This window comes from Pelmatolapia mariae, linkage group LG16_19 (genome assembly GCF_036321145.2).
Source record: "Pelmatolapia mariae isolate MD_Pm_ZW linkage group LG16_19, Pm_UMD_F_2, whole genome shotgun sequence".
Taxonomy (NCBI): Eukaryota; Metazoa; Chordata; class Actinopteri; order Cichliformes; family Cichlidae; genus Pelmatolapia; species Pelmatolapia mariae.
In genome coordinates this window covers 10,346,118-10,359,627 of record NC_086241.1, presented here as the reverse complement: position 1 = coordinate 10,359,627, position 13,510 = coordinate 10,346,118, and positions in this window count along the sequence as shown.

Here is a 13,510-nt window from a genome sequence, read left to right as displayed (position 1 = left end):
CCTCTGCTTATAAGAAAGTGCCTTCATAATAGGACTGCAAACAAATTCAACACACACACACACGCACACAAAAATCAATGTTTCAAGGACTTGCAGTGTTTAACAAAGTACTAAGTGAATCTCTGTTCTTGTTAAAGTGCAAGTTTTTTTTTTTCCAGTATCCTCTATTCAGCTAAAGCTGTTTCAAAGATGTAATACCAGCTACAGTGCAGCTGAATAGTTTAGGTGAACTTAAATAGAGTATAAATTGAGTTTTGTGTGACTCATCATGCCATTGTAGCAGAAGTCTGAAATGCCTGCCAAGTCCCACTTTTTGTTCAGAGCCCTATTGTATTATTAAAGAAATACGAAGTTAATGACTTTATTTTTCTTGTAAAGGTATATTTAATCAAAGCTAACAGTGGCTAAAGTGGACACAGAGGACCAGCTGTTTCATCTGACTGGTGATGATTGATGTTAATCTCAAGTATTACATAAACACACAGACATGTTACATATAATAAATAAATGTGAAGAGAAATGTGGGAGTAGTTATTTATAAAACCGCATTTCCATGAAGAAATAATGAAGATAATCTCTAAACAGGTTCTAGTAGTGACATAAATGATTCTCCTGTTGATTAGTTTAGATTAGTTAGAGATATTGGGGACATATGTGCTTCGAAGCCTGCGGTGAACTTTGCATGGTCTTTATGAAACGGAGCGATTGGAATTTTTAATTAAAGGTGTTAGAAATAAATGACCAGACACAAGGTGTTTTGAACAGGATGTGATGTGTCATATTAAAAAGAAGGGACCGTGGCTTTTCTTCTTCGCAACTTGTAAAAAATCTGCTTCTCTCATTTAAAAGATGGCTGATTAAACCCCTTATCTGTTCTGGTGTTATGTCATGGTAAATCATGTTCAGTTTAACAAACCTTAAACTCAAGTTTGCAAAAAAACAACTTTTTCTGAAATAAGCCCGCTGCACAAAAAAGCCATATAACCGTGATAAGCAGGACAACTCCTCGGATTATATTAGATTAGAGGAGATGAATTACAAGGACAAAAAAAAAGTATTTTAGTACAAGTACCAATATAATCTGAAGACACCAGAAAGGAACCCCCTAAAAGTATTATCAAGATATGTTGTCTCAAACTAAGGAATGTTTTGTGCCTTTAATGAACAATGTCCCCTAAATTACTACCCCGAGACCCATTTAAACTTTGAGGCAAGTGGACAAAATAAACTTAACAGCAATCATTTCTTCTAAAAATGTCCAGCTGCACAGACTTCACTTCCAGAATAGTTTTTGACTGAAAAGAAAAAAAAGTCCAGATGAAAAAATGCTGACCACCAAGAGGTAATATCTCTATACAGAGTTTAAATAAGGAGGCATGAGGCAGGTTCCTCATCCAGAAAACCCGGTTGGCATGGGCCTGGTTAGGTGTAAACACTTACAGCTACTTAGTTAGGAAACGATCATGGTTCATTTTATACATAAACCATGTGATGAAAAATAAACAGTGTCATTTCAATAAGCAGAGATCATTTGGAAGAACTGCATATGGTTTATTGAGATAGAAAAATTAATGAATTTATTTGGCAATTAGACTCTGATGACCCATCATGGCTGGACTAAGTGGTTATAGGATTTAAGACGGGACACCCCCAGAGTCTAAGCGCTGGTGGTGGTGAAGATGAAGAGTGACTTGGATGACAAGGAGATTGGGAGGAGGTGGGTTCACAGAACTGCTCTTCACTGGATCTTTGTGTTAACTAGTAGTTGAACAGTTCCTACCTAAAAAGTACCTAAAAAAGTGGCTAGTGTGTGCATAGCTGCACTTTGGCTGTGCATAATACTAAAGATCACAAGCAGAAATAGTCAAAGCCTGAGCAGCTGCAGGCAATACCAAAGAAATGTATACAATATTGCTTTACATCCCACTATTTGCTTAGCAAGCAGCACCACAATAGTTGAATTAGTTCTGCACTGTTCATTTGTTACACATGCCATCTATTGTAGCCACTGTTGGAATAACTGGCTTAGATTAACCTTAAGACATGAACAAACAAAGAACCCTGATCGGTTTTATCAGCTATTTCCTCATCCTTACATATATGATGATAAATGATGGAAGAGACAGGCCAAAAAAACCTTTGTTGTTTTTTAGAATTATGGCAAATACTACAAGTGTAGGCTGTCATCAACTGTCACCTGCAGCAATGTGTTAGTCGGGAATTAATAGAAAATGTTTTCAGGTAAAAGAATGACTCACCGGAGCGGCTGCTGGGCTGCCAAGCTGAACAACATTTTATCACAATCTGCTACTTACAGCTTTTATAATCTGTTCTTTATGATACTAACAGAGCTGAATGTTGCTGTGTGCAGTCAGTGTCCTGACTGCTCTGTACACCTTAGTGCTTTTGAATCGATGAACCTCTTAAAAAGAAAAAACATTACCAGTATGGATAATTACAAGGCTGCCAGCCTGAGCAATTAGACTCTTAGAGAATTAGAGAAATCTTTTTCTAATCTAATTCTAAGAATTTCTCAGTATATTTTACAAGTTAAAGAACAGCAGTGGTGAAGGGATGTAGGCAGCATGCATCCAGGGTTTGATTCCTGGCTGTGTATAGCTGATCCAGCAAATGCTGTTTGGTAATTTTAAAGAACCTACAGAGTTAACTACTCTGAGAAAGTCCAGCCAGGAGTTCCAGTGCTGAGGGCGAGAGACTTAAAAGACCAAATCAGGTTAAAAAACAAAAAATAAAAAAAAATATGTGGAATAGTTACCTATAGGCAACCCTTGCCCAAGGATCTTCTGGTTGAGGCGTTACTCATTAGGGACCCATATATAAAGAGTATGTTTAATTAAACATGTTAAACAGGTTAAGTTCTGATTATACAGGACTTGCTGGTGGACCTACTCCATAGAATCACACCAGTAAACATGATGGTGACCTCCTTCTGCCCCATCAGTAGTCAGCATTGCTATTAACACCCAGTCCTGGACCTTTGTGGACAGCTATAAGCATAACCCACAAAAAGTCCAGTTGCAGAAAAGGGAAAAAAGTTAAATTAAACATAATGCAGTATAATGTAATGTTTGGAATCCAGTGAATCCAAATACATTTTGTTTGTGCCGTGTGTATATTACATAGGTTATATTTCTTCCACTTTAAGGATTCTGCATACAAGGGTTAATAGAAAAACAATTTCAGATTAATCTTAGTAATATAATGCCAACATTATTTGCCCTTCCATTGCCAATTTTCTGATATCCAGTTTACAATTTTCTCCTATAACATAAATATTTTTTCTCTCAAAACTGACAGTAATTGTAGTAAAGAGGACAATTAATAGCAATGTCAGCTTTGCCACAAATAATGTCTTCCATAGATAAACCCCATTTCATTTAAATGAATGTGCCAAGTTAATCCACTGTCTTATTATTGTCTGCTGATAATTTTGAGTGTTTTATAAACAATGTTTTGTAAAGCCAGGAGCAGAACAGATTCTGCATGACTCTCCCCATCAGAATGACACTTAAAAAAAATCATTAAGCCTCTGCATTTAATTTAGTGAGCAAACCTCTATTTCTATAATAACAAAAGGATTGCATAAACAGGAACAGACAGATGAAGAGACTGGAGGGAAGGCCAGTAGTAAATCTATATTTCTACGTTCATATCCAATAGAAAAGAGTCAGGAGTGATAGGAAAAAATGGGTAAAAAGAAAGATGAATGAGAAATTACTTTACACAAAGGATAAAAGCATTCATTAATATAGCTCTGTCCATTACTTCATTCAAAAAGACAACATTATAGAGACTCGTTGATGAAAGTGGCCAAGGAGCCTCACCTGCAAGATTTAAAGTCATTCTTCTTCTCTTAGGTATCGTTTCTCATTTGCATCACAGTAGGGTGATTTATATTAATGCATTTAAATGTTCCAGGAGATTCTTATATATTTGGATCATATTAACACCTACTTTTAGGCTCATTCATGTATCTAAATCCAGTGGTGGGATCACAGCTTTGATTTGAGACAAAGGTTTCATAGATCAGTTTTGTGATCTTTAAAAAAATATGATCTTTATTATTTTTATATGTTTTTCCTGGACTTACAGGTGTAGGGAGAACACTAAAAGTAAATGCAACTCTCCACCTTGCTTACTCAGTCTCACAAAGTCTACACAGCTTTGCTCAAACACTGTAATCATTGGGTGGTCACACACAGACACACACACACACACACACACACGAGACATGCCCGGCCTTAATGAATATCCACAGTGCCCTCTACTGGGGACAAAGAAACGCACCCTTTAACTTCATCTTTGAGAAGATTAATTTTGAACAGAAATCCCAGTTTAGGGAACAGGTGTTCACATCAATGACAGGAAGGAAATTCTGTTACTACTTTTATTGTGTGTGCATGTGTTTGTGTGTGTGCACTGATCGTTGTCTCAGCCACATTTCAAGAACTTGAGATCTGGAGAGCTGTGGGGGGAAAAAACTATTTTGCAGTTTTTAAATAGTATAATTTCTACAGAGACAACTTAAAAGTGAATGTAGATATAGCATTGTTTTAGCATATTTTAGTGCAAAAAAACAAAATTCTGAATGTTTGAAGTTAACCAGCCTTCAAGAAGATGTTTTTTGTTTTTCAAATCTCTTTCTAGTCTCAGAGGTAGTCATATCTTATTCTATAACCACTTATAGGTTCGTTTTCAGCTTATTTTGAACATAATGGAAGATCAAAGATAACATCTTTTGTTTAATCGCTCACTTCTACCAGTAGACAACTGCATGGAACACATTATTCCAACTGCACAACATGTGTTTCGCTCTAGTTTGGTAACCAGCTAACTCAGATGAAGGGAAGCTGATGTGTTACTGAACATAACTATACTTTGACAAGGCATCAATATACATAAGTCTATTTTAATGCAGGAGCTGTCTGACAGCTCCTGCCAGCACAGCAGAAGCAAATACCCCACCCCCAGGACAGGGTGTTTCTCAGATGCTTTAATCTTAGATGTACAGAATGTGCAAAATTATGATTTTATGGAAATGATGCAAATAATCACACTGCCATCCTCCATTAGTATGTGACAGCCTTACATTATGCAATGTTATGCATAGTGTTCTGTCCACCCACCACTATTGCAGTCAGAATGTAGAGTGATGGTGAGCATGTCTAATAAATATTGCAGGAGGATACATTTGGACCATCTACCAAACTGCATAAATCAAGAAGCTTTCCAGCCCCACATTATAAAGCCTTCTCTTGGCTGCATGGCTGCTTGGCCCGTCTGCTCTCCAGCAGCTGTCAGTGGTTACTCATAAGCATGTATGTATCTATGCTTTCATGTTTGCCTGCACTTGGATTAGTTTCTCAGCAAGACTACACATGTAGTCCTTTAACTTCACATTAACCGTGTACAGTTAATTAGTATTGAACTGAGTAGACCGGGGCTAGCAGTTTCTACCAAATAACACCTGCCAGGTAAGACCTTTATTTATCAGTGTGGGATAAAAGTTTACTACGCCCTGTTTCTTAGAAAAACTGGGCTGGTTTGGCAGCTTTTTAATATGGGAAGCAACAACAGTAGGTATTGAAATCACTTTCAGTGAGAAAGGGTGAAGGTTTTAGGGATATGGCAGGCCAGGGTCCTGTGAGATTTGCAGCTTGTGTGCCACTAATCCACATCCTCAGGCACATCTCTGAGATACCAAAATTCCACTTTTTAAGATGACAACCCAGATTTATCATCTTTACCCTCAAAGTCCTTTTGTGACTTTGAGTTCACAATTGGAAGAAAATATCATTTTATACTGTTAATTATTAAACTTTATAGTGTACATTATGCTGCAAAAATTTTTAAAGGGGCATAAACAGAAAGGCTGGTGTTTGGGAGCCTTCCAGCTGATACTCAAGTAGCCATTTTATTTGTCTTCAGTGAACATGACGAGTGGGCAAGCACGTTACCTCGTGTGACCGTGGCTTTTGAAAATTAATCAAGTCCTTAGTGTGCATTATTTGCAGATTTGCAGACACAAAGTAGAGACTGAATCAGAAACACTGCAGCTAGCCGGCTGGTGGGATTTAAACATTCCAATGTTAGAGAATGGGATTTTGCACTTGGATTAAAGAAAAGTCAATCAGTCACTTTTTTGTGGTCAAACGTTCTTCTTCCTTCCTTCTTTCCTGCTATAGTGTAGTGTTACCTTCCTCAGTCTAGGGGTTGTGGGGAAGTAACAATATAAGTGTCCAGGAGAAAGAGGCAGGGAGCTAGAACTGGGAACAAAACAGAGGATCATTATTAATAATTAAACTCAAGAAGACAGCCAAGTCACTACTACAAAAAGAACAGAAAGAAATGGTACAATAAAACTCAGAAGCTGGGAACAAGTCAATAAGTTTAAAGAAGAGGGAGGAAAAAAAGAGCACTCAACACAGACAGAGAAAAGACTTCTTTACCGTGTCCTCTTCCTCTGCTTAACTACAAGAGCTGATTGCTGAGTGAAGCAATCAGGTGCGCACATTTCAGCTCCACAAGAAAGAGGCTGGTGTCTGTGACAAGAAGGAGAGAGCAATACCACACACCCACACAAGTGAAACCACTGCAGGTCTGCTAGGGCCATAATATCAAACAAGAGGAAAATATGTTAGTGATTGAAAACATTTTCTTGTTACCTCTACAGAACTTATACAGTGAGAGAAAATATCTTCAGGAAGAGGCTTTGGCCTTTGTCTGTATGTAGAGCTACTGCATAAGCTATTTGCAGGATTGTTTTTATGTTTGTTTGATGCCACATCACATCAGCATGCTACATAAAATAGATAATAAATAGAAAAAAATAATAAAAAATCAAGATATTTTTTGAGCATGAATAGATACCATGACTAGATAATGATTTTGTTGCAGTCTTGCTTGAAATATATTAGTCCAACCTTGCCTGACCTAAAATTCATGTTAATTAAGGGAAAATTCACAACATCAGTAAGAACAGCTCAGTTTATTAGAAATCCATTGATATAGGGCAGCACAGTTCATAGAGACACATAAGGACATTCTACCAGAAACTTTTTCCAGTAATTAAATGATGTAATATTAGCAAACTTCTGCTTAAAGGAAAAAAAATAAGAGAGGGCGGACTTGGGGTGGACTAATTAACAGTACACCTTACAGCAAAGTCAAATAGAAGACCACTGCTGTGGGACAAGGTGCCTCACTTACTTCACTGCTTCTAAGAAAAACAACTATTTCACTGAACTCATCCATTTTACCTTTACTGTATTTAGTGACTTTTTTCTCTCTGCTAAGAGCTCAGAGGTGTGGGTTTCTTTGGGTTTCTTTTTTTAAAAGAAACCCAGAAGCTTAATGCTGAGCTGGAGCTCAGGAAGCACAAATGGCTGCTGATGAAATCAGTCACTGCCAAGGCTGTTGTAAAGTTGAAACTGAAACTTGGCCACAGGTAGATGTGGATATTCCTTCAGAACTGACGCAGCCAAAATAGCTGGAAGTTGTGGTTTACACACAAATTCTGTGACATTATATTACAGTTTATTATTTTCTATCAAAGAGATAAGAGAACATGAGTAAAAATAGAGAAAAAAAAGGAAAGATGCTGTTTTGTTTTTTTCTTGAGAGTAAGTGAATTTAAACAAGATTTGGGCAAAAGGGTTGCAGCAGCTGTCATCATGGAGAATGTAAGAGCAAGTGGAGGTGGAGAGAGTCCACTGACTTTATATGAGGGTCTTCTTATTTTCAGTCCTGCTGTCTGTGGCACCTTCACTGCAGACTCGGAAAGGTTTTGCTGGAAAGCTTTAAGGTATCACTGGGTCCCAATGGCTCATTTCTATCCCTACCTGAAGGACACTGAGTCCAGCATAATTAACAACATGCAAATTGGGCATCACTCGCTGTAAGCTGATCGATTGTCAACATTATAAAGGAGTCTATTTTATACAGGTATGTCCCAGACTATTTTAAACAGTATTCAGCTTCTTTGAAAGGAAACAGACTGTCCAATCTCCAAATTACCACTACTTTCAAAAATTCTTTTTTACCGATTATCTCTTTTACCTTTTAGAGATAATCGAAGCCAACAACGTATTTGATAAAGTTCAATCTGGCTTTAGAAAAAAACACCCCTCTTTACTTAGGGTTGTGGCATTTTAAAGAGTGCAGACTCAGGTAGTTTTACTGTTCTTATTTTACTAGAGCTGACTGCAGCATTTGACACAGCTGACCATACAATTCTCCTCAAAAGACTTAGAAATGAGGCTGATGTTAGTGGAAAGGTGCTGAAATTGTTCTCATCCTACATATCAAACAGAGTATTTACAGTTACTATTGACAATTTTACTTCATTAACTGCTATCATGGCATTCGGGGTCCCAGAGGGCTCAATCTTTTTACCTGTTTTCTTTAGTTTCTGCGGGTTGCAACTTAGTTGCAGAGGTTGGACCCCCTTTTGCCTTGAGAAATCTTCATGGTATAGTTTCAACAAGGTGCTGGTAAGATTCCTCAGAGATTTTGGTCTATGTTGACATGCTTCACCACACAGTTGCTACAGATTTCCTAGTTACACATCCCTGACAAAAATCAACCACATCAACAACAACAACAACAAGTGGTTATTTGAGCTGCTGTTCCCTTCTATGAGCTCAAAGAAGTCTGGTCATTCTCTTCTGACCTCTGACCCAGAGAACTGCCGCTTACTGCATATTTTCTCTCTTTCATATCATTCTTTGTGAACCGTAGAAATGGTTTTGTGCGAAAATTTCAGGAGATTTGCAGTTTTTTAAATACTCAAACCAGCCCAACTGTACCATGTTCAGAGTCACTTAAATCTATTTACTTTGACCAAACAAAAAACATGTTTTAACAAGCAGTTGAACAGGTGCACCTAAGAAAAATGTTGCTGGTGAGTGTATATAGTAAGTGCTCTACCATTTTTATGCTGATGACTGCCAGGTGTATGTCTCATTTGGTCCAGAAAAACACGAAGACTGAGATTCTCGTCATTCCTGCATCACTGCCATTATAGACTGTCAGTCCCCACTTTAATCAACATCTCAATTTAAACCAGCATGCCAAAAGTGTAGCTCAGGGCTTGGTATGTACAGATTAGAAATATTGCCCAGGGAAGAGCAATACTTCTGAATAATTTAAATGAACACCTTATCCACGCCCTCATTTCTTCCCGATTAGATAATTGCAGCTCTTGTGTACAAGCCTAAATGATGCAGTAGTTTCCCATCTACAGTTATACAAAACTTAAATACAAATTGTACTTATTTGTGCCTTCTCTGTTATTCTACCTTATTCTTTTCTATTCAGTTTATGTATTTTGCAACATTTGAATGCTTAGGAGGTTATGGTTATGATAGTGTTTGCTTGCATGTGTGTTTGTGTATCATTTTGTCTGTAAACACGATTAAAATGTGGCTTACATCCACCACGTTCTTGAAGGTCATCTTAATGATTCACTGCAAAAGCAAACAGCAGACAGAACAAAGAAAACAAAATAATTATATACACTAAATACACTATTCTCTTAAAAGTAAACATTGTTTTTTACTATCTGTGGTCTGCATACCTGATCAGTGTTTGTTACTTTAGTGCTATTCCAGGACATTAGTATCCTTCTGGTTGTCCCAGCAGCTCTAGATGCAGGTCTACGACTGACTCCAACAGCTCATTTGGGCAATATTAATGTCACCCTGCATAAAAGCAGCCGTCTCAAGGCTGATATATATATAATGCATGTTCATAGACTGTCAACTTCTTAATCATAAAGTAATGAATACCATACTTTATCCTTCTTTTTCACTCTATAATTAACATAATGGCTGAAACCTGAAAGTAGGGATTAACAGAAGGGGAGCAATCATTGTTTTTTCCACAACTAGACATGTTTAATCAACCACAGGTGTTGCCCTCTGTTGGCCAATGAAAGGATTGTTTAATTTAAGTTGCTTGACAACCAGAAGCTATGTCCATCTTTTATGTACAGTCTATTGTCTACTTCCACTTGTCAAATGAGTATCATTGTGGTTTTGCATTTGATTTGCTGTTGTCAATATCTCAGAATTTCTTTTATTCAATTATAAAGAGATCCTCAACAGTACTTTGAAGAAAGATTAACTAATGCAGTGTCTGTGCATTGCAATAAAAGTGTTTCACAAAATTGTACTCTACAAGTTAAAAGGGGGGGGGGGGGGGGGGGAGTTTATGCAATTGCAGTTTTATTTCATTTCAGACATTGTGGTAAATCCTGTGCTGGAGAGAGAGCAGCCAAGTTTATGAAAGTTCAGCCTGGTGAGAGAAGTGGAACTAAGACTGTTTCAATGTAGGGATTCGGACTTGGCTCAGCCTCTCTGTATTAAACTTCACAAAGCATACAGAGAAAAGAAAAACACAAATGGAACTATAAACATCATCGAACTGCAGAGCAACTTTGCTGAATTTATGTTTTCAGAGCAGTATCTAAAGCTACATTTAAAGTCCAGTTAAAGCTGTCAGCTGGTGGAGTGGAATCACTGTGACAACCAGGCAGATTTTAAAAGAAAAATACTGGTATGTGGTGCCATGAAGGTATGAATCACAGCCATATTAGTCAGACTGTCAACATTTGAGCAAAAATCTATAGAGGCTGTATTTATCTTGCTAAATCCTGACTCAGTATGCCCTGCAGAGGCTGAAATGAGCAGCTTGTGTGTATTTGTTAAGGCACCTTCAAGGACACATCTTGCTGAGACACATCATTCTGAAAAAATAAAGTAAGAATATGAAATGATCATATCATTTGTTCAAGACTCTTTAAGTTGGATGTCATGCATATGATATAATATTTTTATATTTTCATGTCCACATTGATTTTTGTTTTTTGCAGTGTACAGTATTTTATTAGTTTTTCTGCATTAAACACGCTGTCCTCCTAAAGTGCAAAAGGGAAAATATGCCTAACACATAAAAGATAAGACAGGATTTATAGTATATGTCAGGTTGTTCAACAGGAGAAGCAACATTTTATTTATAAGAGGAAAAAAAGATATCAAATCAGTTTCCGGAAGGGGTTGAAAACACATGCTGTAAAACTTGTAACAAATGCAACTTTAAATTTGAGGGTTGAGACAAGTTTATTGTCTGGCTTTCTGCTATGTTTTGGTTTGTTTTACAACACATTTATCAAAGTCAGAAGTCAAAAACGTAAGATTTCTACAACACAGCACATCTGCTGAGTAAGAACAAAAATGCCCCCTTTACACCTCTTCGGGGAACTGGTGGGCTTGGATGTTCTCAGAGCACAGTTTAGCAAAACATTAGCATTCACCGGCGATGCATGACAGCCAAATCCTGTTTTTCTTTACCGTATGAATTTGAGCACCGTGAGATGTCAGTTTCTATTTGACAGCTCATTTGTCAATCCTTTAGGCTTCTGTTAGGCATCTTCCTTTCAGTGTACTGACATGCAAACCCTCCACCTGTCCTCTCAAGTGGAAACATCCCTGGACCTTTGCCCAAAGTCGGTCTAGCCTCCACTGTTAGCCCTCCTACACACACAGAGTATCTGAAAGCAAACAATGACCAGTGAAGCTGATTTCATTGTTTATTCTTTCATATCAGTGGACATCAAGTTTGTCCACTAAGGTTAAGGGCCATCATCTCAGTTGGTAGTTTTGCTTTTTCAAAATCAAACCTTTGTAATGTGTATGTTGATGCATGTCTGCATATCAGTGCACAAAGTAAGGTCCACAAAGACATGTATGAGCAATTTCAGTGTGGCCTGCACAGAGTCCTGATCTAAAGCTGCAAAGAGTTTGCCGACATCTTATTAAAACCAGTGGATTAAGAATGGGATGTCATTCAATTCCAAATGTATGTGAAGGCAGATGAGCGAATACATTTGGCAACATAGTGTTTAAGCCATCATACAACAGCCAGTGGGTTTCAAGATTTAGGTTGGGTAAGAAAGTAACAACCAGAAACAGAGAATAATGAAACTGAAGAGAGACAAAAGCTTAATAATAAGCTTAAGACACAAATAAACATTAATTTAAGTCCCAAAAGTTGATTCTGTTCATCTGGACGTAGCATTTTCAGTGGGAGAAACGTTTCATCACTCACCCAAGTTAATTTAAGTCATAATATAACAATTAAATTCCTGCAGACCTTTACTGAATACAGCGTATCATGGTCTTTCAAGGAAGGGCTGCCCTGAAAAACTGGAAGATTCGACTCTCACTTTTTGAAGGGGTCACTGGAAATTAAATATGGTTGAAAGAGCTCAGCAGCGAGAAACATTCAGCACCGTAAGCACTGAAGCACACGGAGGACACACACGAGTCTAGTCTCAAACTGGCAGGAAGTGAGGCACTGGAATTGGATGTCACCAGCCAGCAGATCAATAGCTGCTCAATGGATCTTGACAAGGAGACAAGCACTTCACTAACCTGGCCTCTAAAAGAAACAGTCAGAACTGTAGAAGTTGTGCTCTCAAAATCATTAGCTCCAAAAATGTATTATTTAAAAAAAATTCTATTTGTTTAAAATTGACGTGTAAGCATCTTGTTAATTGTAACTGATCTACTTAGTGTCATCCGTTTAGATCAGAGTATCACCTTATATGAATACCTCACATGTCTGTAATAGACACAAGTCGTGATTCAAATTCTGCATTTTATCCCACCAGTACAATACAGATTGGATCCATCCAGTGGAGACTTTCTAAAGGCTAATAGAGACACTTAAGCTTTCCTCATGCTTCATTTACTGAAGACACACTGTACTACCCAACTGTTAACCACAACATGTAGCACGAGAGTGGCTGGTCAGATTGTGGAAGCAGCTAGTAACAAGGGCTGGCATGACCAACTACGACATATACAGCGGCTCCTCAGCAAACATTATTGTTTTCCTGATAATGATGGCATTGTAATGAGCCACAGCGCCTTTACAATGCCATCATTAAAGATCCAGTGCTCTAGTCAAAAGGGCTTTAAGAGAGTTTCTTATAGGGACACGAGGAACCTCAAGGATTAGAGTCAATTTGATCATCCGTCTGCTTATTATTTGCTTTATATATGTTATATTATGTGTGTATATATATATATTGATAGAAGAACAAACCGTCTTTGAATCAGTATTCATTTCCAACAAGTGGAGGTTACAGTGGTGATGACAATAATTATAACATACAGAGAACAAAGATACACATAAGAGCAGAGGAGTTTAAATACCCACTTCTAAAAATCTATGTTGACTGAAAAAGATGAGCACACACACTATGCCCTCTGACTCACCACACTGAAATGCTCGCCATTTAGCCCGAGCAGGGAGGATTTGTCACATGTCACCTCTGCTGCCTTTCCCACCTGATGGTTTCTGTCACTCTGTCCCGTATATTTTAGACATGTTTTAACACGGCTTCCCTGCTCACACACAAACCATTTCTCCCCACAGGCAGAATGAAAAAAAAAAAGCTGGACAAGCATGCTGTTAGATGTTT